At 42.5% G+C, this 21247-nt stretch overlaps 1 long non-coding RNA gene and 1 pseudogene across 1 annotated transcript in view; both read left to right on the top strand.

Moving 5' to 3' along the window:
* The window catches only part of LOC141148634 (uncharacterized), a 165603-nt gene that overhangs the window by 81052 nt on the left and 63304 nt on the right, over positions 1–21247 (top strand). The gene's annotated exons all lie outside the window — the stretch shown is intronic.
* Positions 3126–5400, top strand: LOC141147625 (E3 ubiquitin/ISG15 ligase TRIM25-like; annotated as a pseudogene).

The raw sequence follows: 21247 nt of genomic DNA on the forward strand, positions 1-21247 counted from the left end.
ACTTTTGATTTTGAACGTTCGAGTCCCATAGATGTCAATGGGGTTCTAACGTTCGTGGAACGACCTGAACATACAGGGATATACAATGTAATACTGACATATAGTCACACACATGGGTTGGACTTGATGGACTTGTGTCTTTTTTCAACCTCATCTACTATGTAACTATGTAACTTCTATGGATGCTCTGAAGATGATTTGAAGCACCACTAAAGCGACATGGGGTATAAGTTTTGAAGCGAAGCCGAAGCAAAGCAAACGCAAGGTGTAAACAGCACTGTAAGCTAACCATTTTATTTAGTGACAGTGGCTTTGATTGACGTTCAGAGAGCTTTAACAAAGAGTGTCCGAAGCCTTGTTTTGAAGCAAGTGTAAACTAGCTGTTATTGTTTTAAGTTTTTTTGTGTAGTTTTGTATAGAGTAGAACCTCTGACATGTGTTTATTGCTGTCTGTATCCCCACTAGGAATACTTATCATTTCTTTTTGTTCTGGTAATCACTTTCCCTGAAGCTAAAAGTGAAGGGAAACACTAAATTTTGATTTGTCACCAGAAAAGGAATAGAGGGGAAATCTGCGAATGGTGACAACAGCCTGAGAGGGGATTTCTCTCACATTGGAAAAATTTCCTCTCATCGGCAAGTGCGATATTTTCCATTTAAAATCAATTTAATATCAATGGAAAACATTCAACCAGCCAAGAAAATAGCCCAACATACAGTTTTGTACCCATTCGCATATTCACCTTTACTGGGCAAATTGCTATGCAAAATTTTTGGAAATCCATCCTTTCTTACAGGACAGGAAGTGAGGGGAATTCTCCCTAATGGGATGCAGATGGCTTAAAAAAAATTAACCCTTTCCTACTGTATGCAAAATGGGTTTAGGTTTAGATCACTTGCCACCCGCCATATAGCAAAATGACGGCAGCAAAGCGGTTTCAATAACCTGACTTGACGTCGTATAACGTCTTCAGGATATTGGGGGCGCGCATCACGGTGATCGTTGTTGCGGTGTGTCAGTCTGACACAACGCAACTCCGATCTAGGTAAAGAGTCTCTGACAGAGACTCTTTACCATGTGATCAGCCGTGTCCAATCACAGCTGATCACGATGTAAACAGGAAGAGCCATTGATCGGCTTTCGCTCACTCGCGTCTGTCAAACGCGAGTAGAGGAGAGCCGATCGGCTGCTCCTCTGACAGGGGAGGTCTGTGCTGATCGATTATCAGCGCAGCCCCCCCCCCCGGGGATGCCCACACTGGACCATCAGGGACGCCACTAGGACCACCAGGGATGTCACCATCAAGTATGCCACGCTAGACCACCGGGGATGCCAATCAGGGCCCACAATGGATGGCAATCAGTGCCCACAATGGGCATCACTGATTGGCAGGCATTATTGTTTGGCACTGATTGGTATCCATCAGTACTATACATTACAGTACATCCGTGCCCCCTATCAGTGCCCATCCGTGCCGCTTATCAGTGCCCATCTGTGTCGCATATCAGTGCCACCTATTAGTGCCCCATCAGTGCCACATATTAGTGCCCATCATCAGTGCCCATCAATGCCACCTCATCAGTGCCACCTCATCGGTGCCCATCAGTACCGCCTTATCAGTGCAGCCCCATCAGTGCCCATCAGTGAAGGAGAAAACTTACTTATTTACAAAGTTTTGTAACTGAAACAAAAAAAACACTTTTTTTTTTTTCCAAAATTTTCTGTCTTTTTTTATTTGTTTAGCAGAAAATAAAAATCCCAGAGGTGATCAAATACCACCAAAAGAAAGCTCTATTTGTTTTGTAATAAAAATGTAGTTTGGGCACAGTGTAGCATGACCGCACAATTGTCATTCAAGGTGCGACAGCGCTGAAAATTGGTCTGGGCAGGAAGGTGTATAAGTGCCCAGTATTGAAGTGGTTAAAGTGTTACTAAACCCAGGACCCTGCATTCAGTATATTTGGTCTCCCACACTACACAGAACATGTAAATGCAATTTATTTTAGTAAATATAAAATTCTGAAAAATACCTTTTCTCATCAGCAGTTAGAGCAGTCTAGTTCTATCAGTGTCTGGTTAAAGCTTGTAGAAGGAGTTTTTATTCTCCCACAATTGTCCTATGAGAATGCAGGACCCCTAACCTTCTATCTGAACAGTGCTGATTGGCCCTGTGCTGATCACATGCACTTTCCAAAAATAAAAACCTCTAGTAATACACACTAAACTGAGCATGTGCAGCCTGTCCTCTGGCTCTGTAAATATCAGGAGATACATTAGAGAGAGTGGCAGAAGGGGAGGATCAGAGAAGACAGGATCAAACAGCCTTTATACACAATGTAGAGGATTAACCCCTTAGGTTCCACGGTGAGTATAACAAGCATGCTTTACTGCATATACACACCGATTTTACTGTTGTGGGTTTAGTAACACTTTAACTTTCTGTACGAGGGCATGCCTGTGCACTTTGCGACACACAGACATGCCCAGGACTAAAGTACTAGGATCCATTTGTATGCTATATGCCAATCACAGGAGTGGTAGGTGTTGCTGAGAAAGTTCATGCAAATACAAGATAGCAGCTTGATGGATAGGCGCACCGTGCATCGGCACCTAATATTCTAGTCCACAAGGGGGGAGCATATAGCATCGGGCACTACGTGACGACCATAAAAGGCAGTGTTGTCACCTGATCACAGGAAATGGATGGGACAAGTGTTTACAATCTAATCAATCTACCCTGCACAGGAATAAGAAACCATATATACTGTGGAAATAAAAAAAAAAAAAAAAATGCAGTTTTTTTACTAGTTAGGTTAAGATACACTTTAATATAGGAGACGTCCTCAACCAATATTATGTAGAGTCGCTGAATCAGACTAGAGGAAATAAAGGGCTAAATGAGCTAGGAGGATCTTATTATATATTATTATTATACAGGATTTATATAGCGCCAACAGTTTACATAGCGCTTTACAACTTGAGGGTAGACAGTACAAATACAATACACTTTGATACAGTAGGAATTAGAGGGCCCTGCTCCTTAGAGCTTACAATCTAAGAGGGAAGGTCAAGAGATACAAGAGGTAATAACTGTGGATATATGACGCTCACTTCCTGAGAAGCATTCCCAGAAATACTTTCACTTTCCCCTCCGTGTACGGGACACATCAACCGCTCCCAGCTTCTCTTCTGTAGCTTAATTTTTTTATTTTTTTTTCTCCAGAATGGCGACTTCTAGTCTGAGAGAAGAACTGTGCTGCTCCATCTGCCTGAACCTTTATAAGGAGCCCGTATCACTGAAATGTGGACACAACTTCTGCCGGGATTGTATAGTGACTGTGCTGGATACAAAGAAGAGGAAGGCAACCAGTTATTCCTGTCCGGAGTGCAGAGAGAAGTATACAGAGCGCCCTCTGCTGGCAAAAAAAAGGAAGTTGTGCAACATTCTGGATAATTTCAGATCTGCTCACCCGGAGGACACAGAGGTCTTCTGTACGTATTGTGACCATCCTGTACCAGCTACTAAATCGTGTCTGCTATGTGAGGCTTCATTCTGCAATAAACACTTGAGAAACCACAGCAAGTCAGCGGATCACATATTAACCGATCCCACCACATCATTTGATGACAGAAAATGCTCCATACACAAAGAGATCCTGAAATATTACTGCACAGAGGACAGTGCCTGTATCTGTATGTCCTGCTTGGTGGCTGGAGAACATAGAGGACACCAGGTGGAGCTTCTGAATGTGGCCTCTGAGAAGAGGAAAGAGAAACTAAAAGATGTTACTGAGAAACTGAACACTGAAAAACAAGAGACCGAGAAGGGAATCCAGAATCTGGAAAATCACAGAACGGGGGAGAAAGGAAAAGCAGTTGATGTCACCGAGAGAGTCACTGAGCTGTTTAGAGACATCAGGAAACATCTGGATGATGTAGAGAAGAGAATCCTGACTGAGGTCTCCAGACAGAAGGAGAAGATCTCCCAGTCAGTCTCTGATATGATCCAGAAGCTGGAGACACAGAAGAATGAATTGTCCAGGAAGATTAATGAAATTGAGGCCATATGTGACATCACAGATCCATTAACTGTGCTAAAGAAATAAATAATCAGTGATGACATCATTACTAGGAGTGGTGATGTAAGAGATGCTGGATGAAGAGATGATTGTCAGGTCACCTGTATCCAGGTGACAGATGCACCCCGTTGGGGTCAGGAGTGCACCGCTATGATAGTAGACCCTAAGGCTGACTGCTGCAGATGGAACTCGGGGTGGTTCAGGAAGGCAGGTCCCCTGGAGCACCAACACGGATCCCACAGTGAGTTAGAGCATAGATTCCCCAGGGCGTGGAGTCTAAGAGCCAGTTGGTGTTCACCAGAGCCTCTAGTGGTGAGGATTGGACTGGCTCCAGGTCGCGGCCCCCAGGGTCTTCCAGCTCACGGTAGGCTACAGGAGGATGGAGAGGAAACAGCAGCCCAGGACAGCAAGGAACAATAAGGAGGTAGCCAAATGTCGGGGCGACTAGCAGACAAGGATAACAGAGAACACGCCAAAAGTCAGGGTCACAGGCAAACAGGGATAGTCGGGAACATGCCAAGATCGGGGACAGACACAGAGGAAGCCAAACACACAATATTGCACGGCAAGGCAGGCTAGGAGAATACGGTGTTAAATAGTGGTTCCTGTTGAGGCTAGGGTGGAGCCACATAGAGGGAAGATTACGTAAGCATGCAGGTGTGAGAGTACAAGCCTCAAGGCTGATACACAGACCAGGTAAGAGACAGACAGGTCATGAATGTATTACTGCAAGGTCATGACAATGATCTCACAGATGCTCCACAGAGGACTTCTCCACTTTACTGACAGTCTCATGGACCTGAAGATAAAGAGACAATTTTCAGTGATGGAGAAATCAGACATCCTACTGGATATAAAAACAGCCAATAATTACATTATTATATCACAGGATCTGAAATCAGCTACTCACACCAATACACCAGAGAATAGACTGGATGTTCCAGAGAGGTTTAAATCCAAACAGGTAGTAAGTACACAGCGCTTCTCATCAGGGAGACATTACTGGGAGGTGGATGTGAGCGGAGCGAAGGAATGGCTGATAGGGGTGGTCAACCACAGCATAGAGAGGAAGATAAATGGAATGGAATCTTATATAGGTTATAATGACAAATCATGGGGTCTGTCCCAAAGTAGCACTCTCTTTACAAAGCACAACAACTCATGTAAAACAATAGACTCCAAATCTTCTCTAAAGACAGTTGGGATCTATCTGGATTATGAGGGACATCTCTTTGCATCTTTCTTGGACAAAATTGCAGATCGCCGTCATTACTAGTAAAAAAAAATTAATAAATAATAATTAAAAATGTCATAAAACTAGGCCCTATTTTGTAGACGCTATAACTTTTGCGCAAACCAATCAAAATACGCTTATTGTGTTTTTTTTTTTACCAAAAATATGCAGAAGAATAAATATAGGCCTAAATTGAGGAAAAAAATTGTTTTGTTTTTTTAATATATATTTTTGGGGGATTTTTATTATAGCAAAAAGTAAAAAATGAGTTTTTTTCAAAATGGTTGCTCTTTTTTTGTTTATAGCGCAAAAACTAAAAAGAGGTGATCAAATACCACCAAAAGAAGACTCTATTTGTGGGGAAAAAAGGACGTCAAATTTTGTTTGGGTGCAGCGGTGCACGACGGCGCAATTGTCAATTAAAACGACGCAATGCAGAATCGCAAAAAGTGCTCCGGTCAGGAAGGGCGTAAAATCTTCCGAGGCTGAAGCGGTTAAAGGTGACTATACACTGCAATCAGTTAGATCTTAAATAAATTAGATTTAATGCAAGAGCCTGTTTGATTTCCTATAAATTGAATTAATTGTTCAAGTGCATCTTCCTATTGCTAGAGTTGCCACCTCATTCCTTTAAACCCAAACACATATGAATTACACAGGTTCTGGAGCCAATTTAATGCAGATAAGGCACTAAGTGAGTTTAAATAGCCACAGAACCTGTGTAATTAATGTGTTCGGTTTTAAAGGGATGAGGTGGCAACGCTGCCTATTACCTATTTTGCAGAAATATCGAGTTGTACAGAGATTGGCCAACCAGATTGCATAGTGCATGACCATCTTAAGTGCCAAATTTGGAATGTGGATGTACCATGACCCACTTGTATTTACCAAACAATATTTCTTGGGCATTATACAAGGCACATGAGAACCCGCCTTTTTTCAAGACATGTTAGAGTGATCAGGAATCTTCAAACTATGGCTCTCCAGCTGTTTCGGAACTACACGTCCCATGAGGCATTGTACAACTCTGACATTCACAGACATGACTAGGCATGATGGGAATTGTAGTTCCTGAACAACTGGAGGGCCGTAGTTAAAGACCCCTGTGCTAGACCATTATTATGCCCCCAGAATTGGAAGTGCGGCATCTACCCAACTTCTCTCTGCTGGTGGACACAAGAACCTACATCTATAGATATATCTATACAGGCATACCCCACTTTTAAGTACACAATGGGGTTTATTTACTAAAGCTGGAAAGTGCAAAATCAGGCTCACTTCTGCATAGAACCAATGAGCTTCTATCCCCAGCTTGTTCAATTAAGATTGCTTTCTATGCAGACGTGAGCCTGATTTTGCACTTTCCAGCTTTAGTAAATAAACCCCATTATGTACTTAAAAGTGGGGTATGCCTGTATATACACACCAGAGGCGTAACTAGAACCTTCAGGGCCCCGGTGCAAGGAGCCATGAAGGGCCCCCTGACCTCTGGTCCCGGGGCCCTTTCTAATGATCCTGGTGTCCTTTTCTCCTATCGCAGGGCCCTTGATTATGTCAGTGCGGGCTCTGAGCAGTGTGACAGAGTGTAATAGACACTCTCTGCTCATAACTGCAGCCAGCAACCCCCGAGGCACATCCAGGGCTTTAGGGCCCCCCCACATGGGCAGAACTCCAGGGCCCAGTCGCAAGTGCGACTGGTGCGACCGTGGAAATTCCGCCACTGATACACACACTGAAGCAGGAAGCAATATACATTGGCCTGCAAGTGAATCTGTACACAGGAAGTAGGTGTGCGTTTTGAGGCCAAATCATTTAGACATACACACATAACCCACACAAACACCACCCCATGTAAAAATAAATAAAAAATGATCTTAATTTGAAAATAAGAATCATCTCTTCCTCAGAGAACAGTGAGCGGGGCATGGTGGTGGGAAGAAATAAGCAGCAGTACAAGCAACTTCCTGTAGGGGGGGTGATGTCATTCCTGTGTGCTGTCCACCGCTTCTGGGAACCAGATATGCGCAACGGGGACATGCATCTAGGTGCAGGCCCATAACTTTATTGGCGAATAATAGTAAAGCAGATGCAGATTTCGAGGACTGGACTAACAACTGTTTATAGTGAAAGGCAACTGGTGTTTTCTATTAAACAAGGTCTAAATGGGCCATTGACAGGCATCACAGTTGAACTTAGGAATGTGTCTTTGCAAAGTTAAACTAAATGAAATCCTTTCCTATTTTTGCTTGGGGGTAGAGTGCAGAGGGATTAGAAGTCTGGTCAGTTTTTGGGGATGTCTGCACCCCTGATAGGGTGAAAACACCTCACAAATTTTGCCAGTTTCTCCTTCAAATGTATTCACTTCCTGTCACATAGCCAAACAGGAAGTGAGGGTAAAACCCTACCAATGTCTTTCCTCATGGACACACCGGTCAATATAAATAGTGTCCCCATTAGGTCTATTACACGCTAGCACTTTGCTGTGTACACCCCAAATTATGTATCTTGGACTTTGGGGTTTATTTACTAAAGGCAAAACCACTTTGCACTACAATTTCACTTGGAAGTGCAGTCGCTGGAGATCCGAGGGGGACATGCAAGGAAAATAAAAATAGCATTTTTGCTTCTACATGATTGGATGATAAAATCAGCAGTGCTTCCCCTCAGATTTACAGCTAGTACACTTGTAGTGCAGAGTGGATTTGCCTTTAATAAACCCCAAAATACCTAATAATTTGGGGTGTACACAGCAAAGTGCTAGAGTGTAATTTGCCTTATGGGGACACTAGTTAAATTGACCTGTGTCCCCAAGGAAAGACATTGGTAGAGTTTTACCCTCCCTTCCTGTTTGGCGTGAAGTGAAGCCAATTTTCAGAAAAGGACACAAAGCCCAACCTAAAAAGGCAAGCAGGGGTTCTAACACTCAATTGGTTTCCCTCAAATGCCCACAATTAGAATAGGATTGTCTTGAGCTAGGTTTTAGCTCAGTGCTCTAAATCAGTGGTTCTCCACCCTGTCCTCAAGTACCCCCAACAGGCCATGTTTGCAGGTTTTCCTTCATCTTGCACAGGTGCCTTAAATCAGTCAACGGCTTGGTATTTTGGACAGCTATTTTAGCCAAGATAAATTCCCAAAACATGTCCAGTTGGGGGTACTTGAGAACTGAGGCTGAGAATCACTGCGCTAAAATGGAAAATTGAATACTTACCTCTCTGTAATTTTCATTTCTTGGTGCCTATCCATGGCAGCATACACACAATCCATGCATATGCTACCATGAAAGCACCAGGATAATAACTTTTAGACAAATCATACCTTTTTTTGCCATGCCAATCAGCCTAGTTAAGCTGCAACTGGAAAATATGTTCCATGAAAATTGTTTGGGAGGGGGGGGGAGGGGAGGGGAGGGGGGGGGGGAGTGTAAAATGCATTACTTGGATTGAGCATGCATCTGCAAAACAAGTAACAAAACACATAAAACATTAAAATTTGCTACTGTAATGGAAATTTGTGTGTTCTGTATATAATTGTATTGTATTTTGTATGTATTGCACACTGCCCTCACTATGCACACAGCACTAATAATGCTTTCAGTAAATGTTTACATTCTTTCGAGTCACTGGGGAACAGATCGGACACTTTTTACACTATTTTGGAACCAGTGACATTTATACAGCGATCAGAGCTAAAAAAAAAATGCACGGATTACTGTGTAAATGTCACTGGCAGGTATGCTGACTCGGTTAAATTGATAGTCAACTCCTATCCTAATATTGATTAGTGGTCCCAAATTAATAACTACTGCAGTAGGGAACAGACACAAAAGATACGCTCAGCATCTTTCCAAATAACTGTTCTGCTTTATTATGATGCAATTGAAGGTTTTTATGCACATGATTACGTAGGTATCACATTAATATTACAATTGTACATTTATGGTAACAAGGGGCGTTACATAGGCAGGCTAATTCTAATCAGGACTCGAAAAAATGTAAACATTTACTGAAAACATTATTAGTGCTGTGTGCATAGTGAGGGCAGTGTGCAATACATACAAAATACAATTATATACAGAACATACAAATTTCCATTACAGTCTCCCCTCTTTTGATCAATATTTTGATCACTAACCATACCTGATATCACCCTTAACCTGGAACCTCCACACGCTTAGGTGGAGGTAGTCCTGGTCGAAGAGGCAAAAAACTCCATTGTGGAGAAAATAATAGTTGAGCAACTTTTTCATTATAAAATGACTTTTCATTGTGAAAAACAAATGATTGATAAGACATATTTACAGAGTATTGGCTGTACACTCCTGTGGCCAGAATGGCCTTCTAGCTGAATTGTGGGCATGCTGACTTATCAGCATATGTAAACACAGACAATTCTACATAAAATGGAAGACATACAAAAGACAAATATGACTTCAACATGGCTAAACTACTTTTCAAATATATATCCCTTACAATTAAAGTAATTGAATCAAAAAGTACCCTAGACTGTGATCACAAGAGGGAAACAAATCAAACACAGAGATTTCTTTAATTTAGTCATTTTTGCAGTGTCTGGTGTGGATCCAGGTGCCTTTTCCTTCAAGTTTTGCAAAAACTGTACATGAAATAGATGCTGTATTGAGTCTCCAAACATTTCCTTATATATAAATGTCTCTTAACAATCCAAAAGTCACCTGGCTTTAGTTTTAGATCCTTCCAAACTTTTAGGATCTGAAATTGGGGAGAAAACACATAAATTAGTTTGTCAAAAACCTTAAAAGATGAGCAACGTTCTCTGTGAGATCCGAATGGCTTCAGCTACTAAGACAAAATATAAGCAAGTGAGTAACACACTCCCAAACCAAATCCCATAGGGAGAGAGTCCAACACCCCCCTTAGAGGCTTCATAAAATATAAGAAAACATTCAGGCAAAAGTTTTCTAGTTTCTTACTCTACTTTGTCCGCTACATTGTAGACAGTGGGGGGTGTAAAAATAAAACCTCAAAACTTCTAGTAAGGACTCTCCTATAAAAAATGATTTTCTCTGTTACTCTCTGTACTTTCTGGCACTCTGTACTTACAAATTACTTCTGATAACACTTTTTACTGTGGCCTTTGCAGTAGCATTTGCCACTGGACATCCAAAAAACATGTCCATACAGACAAAATGCATACTCGTAAGATCCTAACTTGGGCATCTGGATATATCTTTTTTGTGATCTCTGGAAGGGATGTTCAGCTTTTGGTAACACCTTTGGTAACAGGTAAAACAAGAAGTGGTATGTTATAAAAACTGTGGTGAACCCTGGCTCTATCCCACGCTCATTTACTAAGGCAGCCATAACTGCTTGTGACTGATGACACGGTCCATGTGTCAAGCTGGAGGGAAAAAAGTGGCTGGCAGACATAAATGATCACCTTTTCCAAAGTCCTGTTTCATAAGAAGTTGCCCCTGTGGACCACTTGTTGTTCTCATTCTGGGGTCCTTAAAGTTGAATTATTAATCCCAGCTATACTGGGCCAGAACTAGGGTGGAATCTGTGAGTTGCACAGACCCATCAAGTGTCCGGGGCTGTAAATGCAGCATCCTTAGTCACCTGGTCTGCTTCCATGTGTGAAAATTAATATGGCTACCTCAGCAAGAACCTGGAAGGCTGAAAACAGCCAATCAAATTAACTTGGCATGCTTTATTGGTTTACCTGCCGAAGTAAAAACAAACTTCTGGCCCTTCAAATGGAACCAAAAGCTCTCGATATCTCGACTGTCTATATAAATATACACTCTTTTTATAGCTCACAGGCTTTGCTAAAACATGGAGCTCTGCTTCTTGAGCTGGGGAAAAAGGATCCAATGACTTTGAATACAGAGTATCCTTCTGGGTGATAAACTGCATACTCAAATCTACAAAAAATTAAATATCTGGGTCTTCAGGGAGTGTGTCCTGCATGGGGCTCACAGCAGCTGATTCCTACACCATCAATTTAACACATGTGTCTTCCTTTGTCTCCAGCCTCCTCCAATAGAGGCAATAAGGTGGCTGGATTCAAATGTACTCATTTTTCATTGTTAGATTTGTACATAAACAAACTCATATTTTAAACCTTTCATTAGACAAACATTTAGTTAGCTGTATATTTGCTGCACAGAATGTCAGAACATTAATTAAATATTTGACAAAAACAATATCTAACTTTGTCTAATAGCACCTTTGCATAAAGCTACAGCTCTGATATATTGGGGTGAACCCTTCATTACTGGGTCCAGCTTGCATAAATATATTACAGTGGCTTGTTTTCTATCATGCTGTTTGTGTAAGAACTCCAGTTTCATGTTTCAAAAGACAACTTTTTCCTGCCAATATTATAATAAATGATAACAATACCCTACGGTCATGGAGAGATGTCCATAAAATCCATTTTCTTCTGCTTATACCACTGCACTTACAAGGAAAAGGGGCACATCATTTCACAATCCACACATTCTGCTTCGGATTTCAAAAATAAAATAAATAAAAACAAAAGGACCAACAATCTGTATGATGGACCAGAAAGCATCAACAACTATAAAACAACTGGCTGCAGGTGGCATCTATCCTAACAGGGTGTGTGGACTTGATGTGATGGGTCTGTTATATTTAAATTTTATTTATTATAACTCTCACATCATGGACTGACATCAAGGTATTATCAAAAACCTTAAAATGTCATTTTTGTAGAAAAACTTATGTATCCCATCCATCTTGGCTTTGTTAAATATTATGGCAGCTTTATTCCAATTAACCTCATCTTAATCTTTTTTTCTCTCAATAAGGGCTTATTGTATAAATGTAAAATTACAAAATTGTTATCTTAATCTAAACTAATCCCATTCATTACAAATTTCCCCATTAACCTGAATTTCATTTCCAACCAAAGGTTGTCTAAACCAGTTTCAATATACCTATATTATTAATAAAATTGTTAAACTCATATTAGGAATGAATACTCATTATTACTTAATTTTACTTAATTTCCCTTTTTCAATTTGTGTAATACACGGTTAAATGTAACCTTCATTTTACCATGTCTGGAAAACAGATTAAAAAAATAATTGATCACATCGTTTACCATTAAATTCGTTAACCCGGCACATTTTGTTATAAATGTTTTGTCTAAAAAACGAATTGGCATGGTGTCCTTCCAGCTTATCACTAACCTCTCATCTCAGCCACATTTCTTTCATGAGAGCACAAAGGAGGGGGTCACATCTGCGTACATGACACACACAAGCAATAGAACTGAAGGTCCCAGCATTCGCACGCACATACACCAATATCTCTCTAAAATCGCTTACATTTTCCCATTTGTACACTACACATGCATATCATTCTCTCACTTTCTTTTAACTCTCATTAATATTTCCCTGCCTAAATTCTGCATTTCTTATTTTGTGTAGATATCTTTTATATCTAGCTTCTATGATCAGACGGGCAGCCAGAGTGCTCATCCCATCTTCCCTTTCTGACAACATATAAAGTATTCTGTTTTAACTCTCATTTCTCTGTTTCTGATTCTAATAGTTGTAGTGCCTGACCCCAAATTCATCCCACAACTTAACATGAAAATGTCCCTTTCTGTCTGTGTTAATGTCACCCTTGATCCATCCTGCTCACATAGATAACTGTTTCTTTAGCTGTTTACTCTGCATGATTCTTAGTCCCTGTGGACCTTGGTAACTCAGTTACCCATTGTGGATCCCTGTCCACTTTAACCATTAATCTAGGGGCTCAGTATAGGCGGAACCGCACCTTCGGTTCATATATAGCGCTCCTCTTGCGCTGGGCATTTTTGAGGGTCTCTTACCCTTCATTCCCTTACTTAATTCAATGCCCATAATGACTGGCCAGTCATCTCTACTCTCTACTTGTGCCTATACCCTCTTGCCTCTAAACTACTTTATCTAGCAGATGAACTACATATACCTGAGAACAGCACTATTCTTCCCTTTCTTATCTATAAAACTCCGATGGACAATAGACAGGGACAACATAACATATAACCACCAATCAATACAGTTCGATTAAAGGTAGTAAAATAGGTACCCTTTGTCCCGAAAATGCCTTACCGATCAAGGAAGTCTGATAACTCAAATGTAAGCAAAAGGCTTACCTCAGCCGGCTGATTATCAGAAATTCCCAGGTTTTGTCTCAAGCTCCTCGTTTCGGATACTCAGGGTCACCTGGAATCCCCTCCTAAGGCAAAGCTCGCCATGCTGACTCGGTTAAATTGATGATAGGCAACTCCTATCCTCATATTGATTAGTGGTCCCAAATTAATAATAACTACTGCAGTAGGGAACAGTTATTTGGAAAGATGCTGAGCGTATCTTTTGTGTCTGTTCCCTACTGCAGTAGTTATTAATTTGGGACCACTAATCAATATGAGGATAGGAGTTGCCTATCATCAATTTAACCAAGTCACTACAAATTTTATTGGTCAACAAACAAGGACTTGGAAAAGAGCAAGGAAAAACACGTCTGTTAATTTGAGACACTAACAGAATATGGTTTTGAGGTCTGACCATTTTGCAGAGAAAATTAACAGGAGTTAAAAGGACAGCGCCCACAAACGGACAGTCTCTTAAGGATTTAAACATTATAGTCACAACATCTTGAGGAAGATTTTGCAAAATAATGCAGCACAGACAATTAAATCAAAGTGAAACGAACAACCTACAAACGACACACATTGACAAATATTTCTGGGAAAAATATCCCCCCCATAAAAAAAATACAAACACCATTAAAAAATACTTGCTCGAAAACACATCTGTTTTGCAAAGACATAACAAACAAACTACAAACAGAAAATACATGTTACAAACTCTATAAGGACACCCAAATGTACTCTCTTGAAACACTCACACATACACACACGGCTGGCTTATATTCTAATTATTGCCCTTAAAATGGGTATGGGGGTCCAGGTCCCACCCTGAGGGACATATATCAATGTCACCAATTTTGACAACCACCAAAATGAAACAAGAAGTGCCTATAAAAATGCAAAATTGCTTAAAAGCTAGTAACTTGGGGGGGGGGGGGGGGCTTACTCTAAAGTGGTGCATCTGTAGCATGTATCCAAAATGCTTCTTCCAAGATGTACGGCTTTAATTAAACCTAAACATCTACATTGCAGCTGCAAAATCTTAAAAAATACGTTTTTTTTTTTTTTAAAAAAGGCCTGCCCCCCCCCCCCCCCACAATACATACAAGGCCATTTGTGTCTGTTAAGGCTTTAAATGAGAACCCCACAGGAAAAATCCCACACCAAAATAAAAAATACTGTGTCCCTCCCAAACACTAACAAACCCCTAGCCAAACACACAGCAAGCCAGCCCATGAAAGGGGGGTGTATGCTTGGGGGCAGGAGGGGCTCGGGCACCCCAAAAGTCAACCACCTTGTTCCCATATTCAGGGGGACAAGGGCCTCTTCCACACAACCCTGGGCTGGGGTTGTGGGGGGCTGAAGACAGGGGGCTTTACGGAATGGGGAAAGCCCCTTTAAACTAGTGGGTACAAGGTGGTTTATGTTGGTATTGGGCTGAGCCCAACATGCCCCAAAGGCAGACAGCTATGTAGCGTGCATGTGGCCTGTATGGTTCAGGAGGGGGTTGGGCAATCGCTCTTCTCTCCCCTTTCCTAGCTGGCCCTGTTGTATGCTCTGGAAAAGGATGTGGTTTGTATTGGTGAAGGCAGCTCATGGCCTTTTGAGAGTGGAGTGGAGTTCCCCTTTAAAAGCAAAAGCTAGCCCAAGGAAATCATATGTATTAGAGGGGGAAGGTTAAATGCCCTTTTAGGCTTTAAAAAAGGAACTAGAGGAGAGGGAGTCTTTTTACATATTTCTAACAAGGTACATGTCACATGTTAGCAACGTAACATGCTAACATAACCTGTGTGTAAATCTCCTTAAAAAAAAACAAAGGTGAACCAGCTTAAAAAAAAAATTGACAAGATTAGGTGTGCGCCTGTTCAACCCATGCAATTGCATGTACATTGCTTAACATTTACTAAGATTTTGGCCGCGCAATGAACAAACTCATGTGAACAAGTGCAAGAGCCGCTTGCGCATGCGCAGTGCTTACATTGATCCCACGCAGTTCTAAAAAGCACTTGCAGGCGCAGCAGGCTTTCTCATTCTATTTTGGGCATATTTGTTACTTGGGCAATTGTTACTAAACTTCCTCACATCACCCCATAATATTGGCACCTCCATCTTCTGTTAATATTGAATTGGAGATGCCGTGTGCCATGTCCATAGTGGCACACAGATTGCATCCTCCCATGCGCCGAGATCGCTATAGTAAATGGGGGATTCAAGCTCTGTTACCAGCGCACCATGTTGTAAAAATGGAAATGTGCGTTGCACCTCGCCGTGCGCCTCTACTGATGGCACGCGGCTTTTGTAAATCACACCCCCCCCCCAATGTTTATCAACACTGTTCACATGCCAAATAGAGAGCTACAAAGTATAATTGTTACTTTGTACTTATTCTGTTTAATCCAGCTTCCATCTGCAGATAATGCCAGTTAAAGGAGAAGTCCAGCCTGGGCTTGTTTGGCTGGGCTTCTTCTATAAGTCACAAGAGTGCAATTCGTTTTGCACTCCTGTGACCCATTTTCAGCAGAGAGTGGACTAAAGGGGGAGAGGGTAACTTCCGATTGGATCGCCTAGGTGGCCTGGGCGGAAGTGGGAGTAGGTACCTGCAGAGGTGGCTCTTTAACCACTTGCCCACTGGGCACTTAAACCCCCTTCCTAACCAGACCAATTTTCAGCTTCCGGTGCTCTCACATTTTGAATGACAATTAATCAGTCATGCAACACTGTACCCATATGAAAGCTTTGCCTTTTTTTTTCACACAAATAGAGCTTTCTTTTGGTGGTATTTGATCACCTCTGGGTTTTCTATTTTTTGCGCTATAAATTGCAAAAAAATGCATTTTTCTTTGTTTCCTTTATAAAATTTAGCAATTCAGTAATTTTGCTTCTTAAATTTTGCCCACAATTTATACTGCTACATATCTTTGGTAAAAATAACCCAAATTAGTGTAAATTATTTGGTCTGTGTGAAAGTTATAGAGTCTACAAGCTATGGTGCCAATCATTGAAAATTGATCACACCTGATGTACTGAATGTCATTTCTTGAGACTCTAACATGCCAGGAAAGTACAAATACCCCCCAAATTACCCCTTTTTAGAAAGTAGACATTCCAAGGTATTTAGTAAGATGCATGGTGGGGTTATTTTTTTTTGAAACACTTGCCGACCGCCTCACGCATATATACGTGAACAGAGCGGCACGGGCAGGCAAAATCAAGTACCTGGTACGTGATTGCCTTCCCGCGGGCGGGGGGTCCGATCGGAACCCCCCCGGTGCCAGCGGCGGTCGGCTTTTGTCTGGCAGCGATCAGCGACCTATATGCTCTACAATTAGGTAAGTCCACACCTCCAGCATCCCTCTTCAATTCCACCCAGTCCAGATTCTATTATATATGACAATCTTTCTACTTATCTAACAGACTCAGCAAGATTGGGGGAACTACATAGCTCCGCAAGGAACTTTAATGTTCATATATCTTGATGAAATTTACAAGCCTGTCCTTGATCGACAGCATTTCCGTTTCTTTCCCCTGCCTTCTCCACCAAAATGCTGGGAATTATTACTATCTACTAAAGAGTCGGTTACGTTTGTGGGTTTTTATCCTTCCTAATTATGAGTTTCTACATTGACTAGGGTAAGTGTATCTTTGCCCCTTCTAATCACCTTTAAATACATATGCCATCCCCATTCAATATACTGGGAATTACCTCTACATATATTACCTATAGACTATACTTAATACTTACCCTAATCCCTCTCTCCCCCCTTTCCCCCCCCCCTCCCCCCTTCTTTTCCGTCTCCGGCCCCCCTTTTTTCCTCCCTCCCCTTTTTCCCCCCCAACCCCCCCCTTTCTCCCCCTCCTCCTCCTCCGTCCCTGTTAGTGTTCTCCCCTCCCCCCCTCCTCCTCCTTCACTCCCATCTTTTCTCCTCCTCTCTCTTCCCCTCCCTCTCTCCCCACCCCCCCACTCTCCCTTCCCTTTATTCCCCCTCCTCTCCCCTCCTCCCTTTTCCCCCCCCCTCTCCCCCCCCCCCCTCTTCCCCCCCCCCCCTTTCCCCCCCCCCCTCCCTTCCTCCTTCTCCCCTTCTTTCTTCCTGTCATTCTTTTCCTAACCCTTCCCTCCCCTTTCTCCCCCTTCCCTCCCTCATTCCTGCCTATTTCCCCCCCCCCTTTCCTTCCTCCTTTTCCTCCCTCCCCTCCCCCCTCCCTTCTGCCCATCTCACTTTTCCCTTGCCCCTCCTTCCCCTTCCCTGACTTTACCTATTAATTAGTTCATATTGCACTTCTCTACTTTTCTTACTCTTTATTATAGATTTGTACTATGTTACACCTGTCCCCACATTGCCTTTTCTCCGCCTGATTACTGCAGGGTTGATGCTCCCTTATTGCTTTCTCTAGACAGCCTCCATTTACTTATTTTATTTACTAATTCCTTCTTTCTTGGTGTATACGTTAATGTACATACAAAAAAATGTTCTGGAAATTCTGATAATATTGTATCATTTATTACAGTTTTTTCCACTCTATGCTCCTGAAGAAGCGCACAAGGCGCGTAACATGTCGAGCTTATGAGCTTACACAGAATTTGACTGCCACCATCACATAGTGTTTGAACCCTACAATTTGTATTGTAACTATATAGATCAATAAGATGTGTTGGTCTTTTGTTGTTCTTACAATCTTTTTGCTCTTTCTACACTAACTGACCTATTGTGTATGGAGTGCATATTCTGTTCATATTGTATGTCATACCTAGTTTTTATCTTTTTGTCCTTTCCCGTTTTTTAATATAATATTTTTGAAATAAAAACAATACTTTTAATAATATAGTATCCTTATTGTGCCTATAAAGTCTTGGTGCCTGCCCACACTTTCTTGTTTTCCCAATCTATTCATATTAGACGTGGCACACATAACTATTCTGTATCCGCATGACCACTATGCGTTGATACATATATTATCCATTTCAGAGATGAGGGGGAGGCCATCCGATCGTGGCCCCCCCTCGCAATCGCTCCCAGCCAATGAGAAACATCCTCTGCCTCTGTATTGTACACAGAGGCAGAGGATGTGATGTCATCTCTCCTCGGCTCGGCAGTTTCCGTTCTGGCGCCGAGGAGAGAAGACATGTGAGTGCACCAACACACACACACACACAGTAGAACATGCCAGGCACACTTTTCACCCCCGATCGCCCCCCGATCCCCCCCCAATCACCCCTCCCCCCCCCCTGTCAAACTGACACCAAGCAGTGTTTTTTTTTTTTCTGATTACTGCATGGTGTCAGTTTGTGACAGTTAGAAGTGTTAGGACAGTTAGGGTTAGCCCCCTGTAGGTCTAGGATACCCCCCTAACCCCCCTAATAAAGTTTTAACCCCTTGATCACCCCCTGTCGCCAGTGTCGCTAAGCGATCATTTTTCTGATCGCTGTATTAGTGTCACTGGTGACGCTAGTTAGGGAGGTAAATATTTAGGTTCGCCATCAGCGTTTTATAGCGACAGGGACCCCCATATACTATCTAATAAATGTTTTAACCCCTTGATTGCCCCCTAGTTAACCCTTTCACCACTGATCACCGTATAACTGTTACGGGTGATGCTGGTTTATTTTTTATAGTGTCAGGGCACCCGCCGTTTATTACCGAATAAAGGTTTAGCCCCCTGATCGCCCGGCGGTGATATGTGTCGCCTCAGGCAGCGTCAGATTAGCACCAGTACCGCTAACACCCACGCACGCACCGTACACCTCCCTTAGTGGTATAGTATCTGAACGGATCAATATCTGATCCAATCAGATCTATACTAGTGTCCCCAGCAGTTTAGGGTTCCCAAAAACGCAGTGTTAGCGGGATCAGCCCAGATACCTGCTAGCACCTGCGTTTTGCCCCTCCGCCCGGCCCAGCCCACCCAAGTGCAGTATCGATCGATCACTGTCACTTACAAAACACTAAACGCATAACTGCAGCGTTCGCAGAGTCAGGCCTCATCCCTGCGATCGCTAACAGTTTTTTTGGTAGCGTTTTGGTGAACTGGCAAGCACCAGCCCCAGGCAGCGTCAGGTTAGTGCCAGTACTGCTAACACCCACGCACGCAGCATATGCCTCCCTTAGTGGTATAGTATCTGAACGGATCAATATCTGATCCGATCAGATCTATAATGGCTTCCCCAGCAGTTTAGGGTTCCCAAAAACGCAGTGTTAGCGGGATCAGCCCAGATACCTGCTAGCACCTGCGTTTTGCCCCTCCGCCCGGCCCAGCCCAGCCCACCCAAGTGCAGTATCGATCGATCACTGACACTTACAAAACACTAAACGCATAACTGCAGCGTTCGCAGAGTCAGGCCTGATCCCTGCGATCGCTAACAGATTTTCTGGTGAACTGGCAAGCACCAGCGGCCTAGTACACCCCAGTCGTAGTCAAACCAGCACTGCAGTAACAGTTGGTGACGTGGCGAGTCCCATAAGTGCAGTTCAAGCTGGTGAGGTGGCAAGCACAAGTAATGTCCCGCTGCCACCAAGAAGACAAACACAGGCCCGTCGTGCCCATAGTGCCCTTCCTGCTGCATTCGCCAATCCTAATTGGGAACCCACCGCTTCTGCAGCGCCCGTACTTCCCCCATTCACATCCCCAACCAAATGCAGTCGGCTGCATGAGAGGCATTTTCTTTGTCCTCCCGAGTACCCCTACCCAACGAACCCCCCCAAAAAAGATGTTGTGTCTGCAGCAAGAGCGGATATAGGCGTGACACCCGCTATTATTGTCCCTCCTGTCCTGACAATCCTGGTCTTTGCATTGGTGAATGTTTTGAACGCTACCATGCACTAGTTGAGTATTAGCGTAGGGTACAGCATTGCACAGACTAGGCACAATTTCACAGGGTCTCCCAAGATGCCATCGCATTTTGAGACCTCAACCTGGAACTGGTTACAGTTACAAAAAAAAGTGTAAAAAAAAAAAAACACACAAACAAAAATATAAAATAAAAAAAAATAGTTGTTGTTTTATTGTTCTCTCTCTATTCTCTCTATTGTTCTGCTCTTTTTTACTGTATTCTATTCTGCAATGTTTTATTGTTATGTTTTATCATGTTTGCTTTTCAGGTATGCAATTTTTTATACTTTACCGTTTACTGTGCTTTATTGTTAACTATTTTTTGGTCTTCAGGTACGCCATTCACGACTTTGAGTGGTTTTACCAGAATGATGCCTGCAGGTTTAGGTATCATCTTGGTATCATTCTTTTCAGCCAGCGGTCGGCTTTCATGTAAAAGCAATCCTAGTGGCTAATTAGCCTCTAGACTGCTTTTACAAGCAGTGGGAGGGAATGCCCCCCCCACCGTCTTCCAGGTTTTTCTCTGGCTCTCCTGTCTCAACAGGGAACCTGAGAATGCAGCCGGTGATTCAGCCAGCTGACCATAGAGCTGATCAGAGACCAGAGTGGCTCCAAACATCTCTATGGCCTAAGAAACCGGAAGCTACAAGCATTTTATGACTTAGATTTCGCCGGATGTAAACAGCGACATTGGGAAATTGGGAAAGAATTTTATCACACCGATCTTGGTGTGGTCAGATGCTTTGAGGGCAGAGGAGAAATCTAGGGTCTAATAGACCCCAATTTTTTCAAAAAAGAGTACCTGTCACTACCTATTGCTATCATAGGGGATATTTACATTCCCTGAGATAACATTAAAAATGATTTAAAAAAAAAATGAAAGGAACAGTTTAAAAATAAGATAAAAAAGCAAAAAAAAATTAAAAAAAAAAAAGCACCCCTGTCGCCCCCTGCTCTCGCGCTAAG

The sequence above is a fragment of the Aquarana catesbeiana genome, linkage group LG06, assembly GCF_042186555.1.
Source record: "Aquarana catesbeiana isolate 2022-GZ linkage group LG06, ASM4218655v1, whole genome shotgun sequence".
Lineage (NCBI taxonomy): Eukaryota > Metazoa > Chordata > Amphibia > Anura > Ranidae > Aquarana > Aquarana catesbeiana.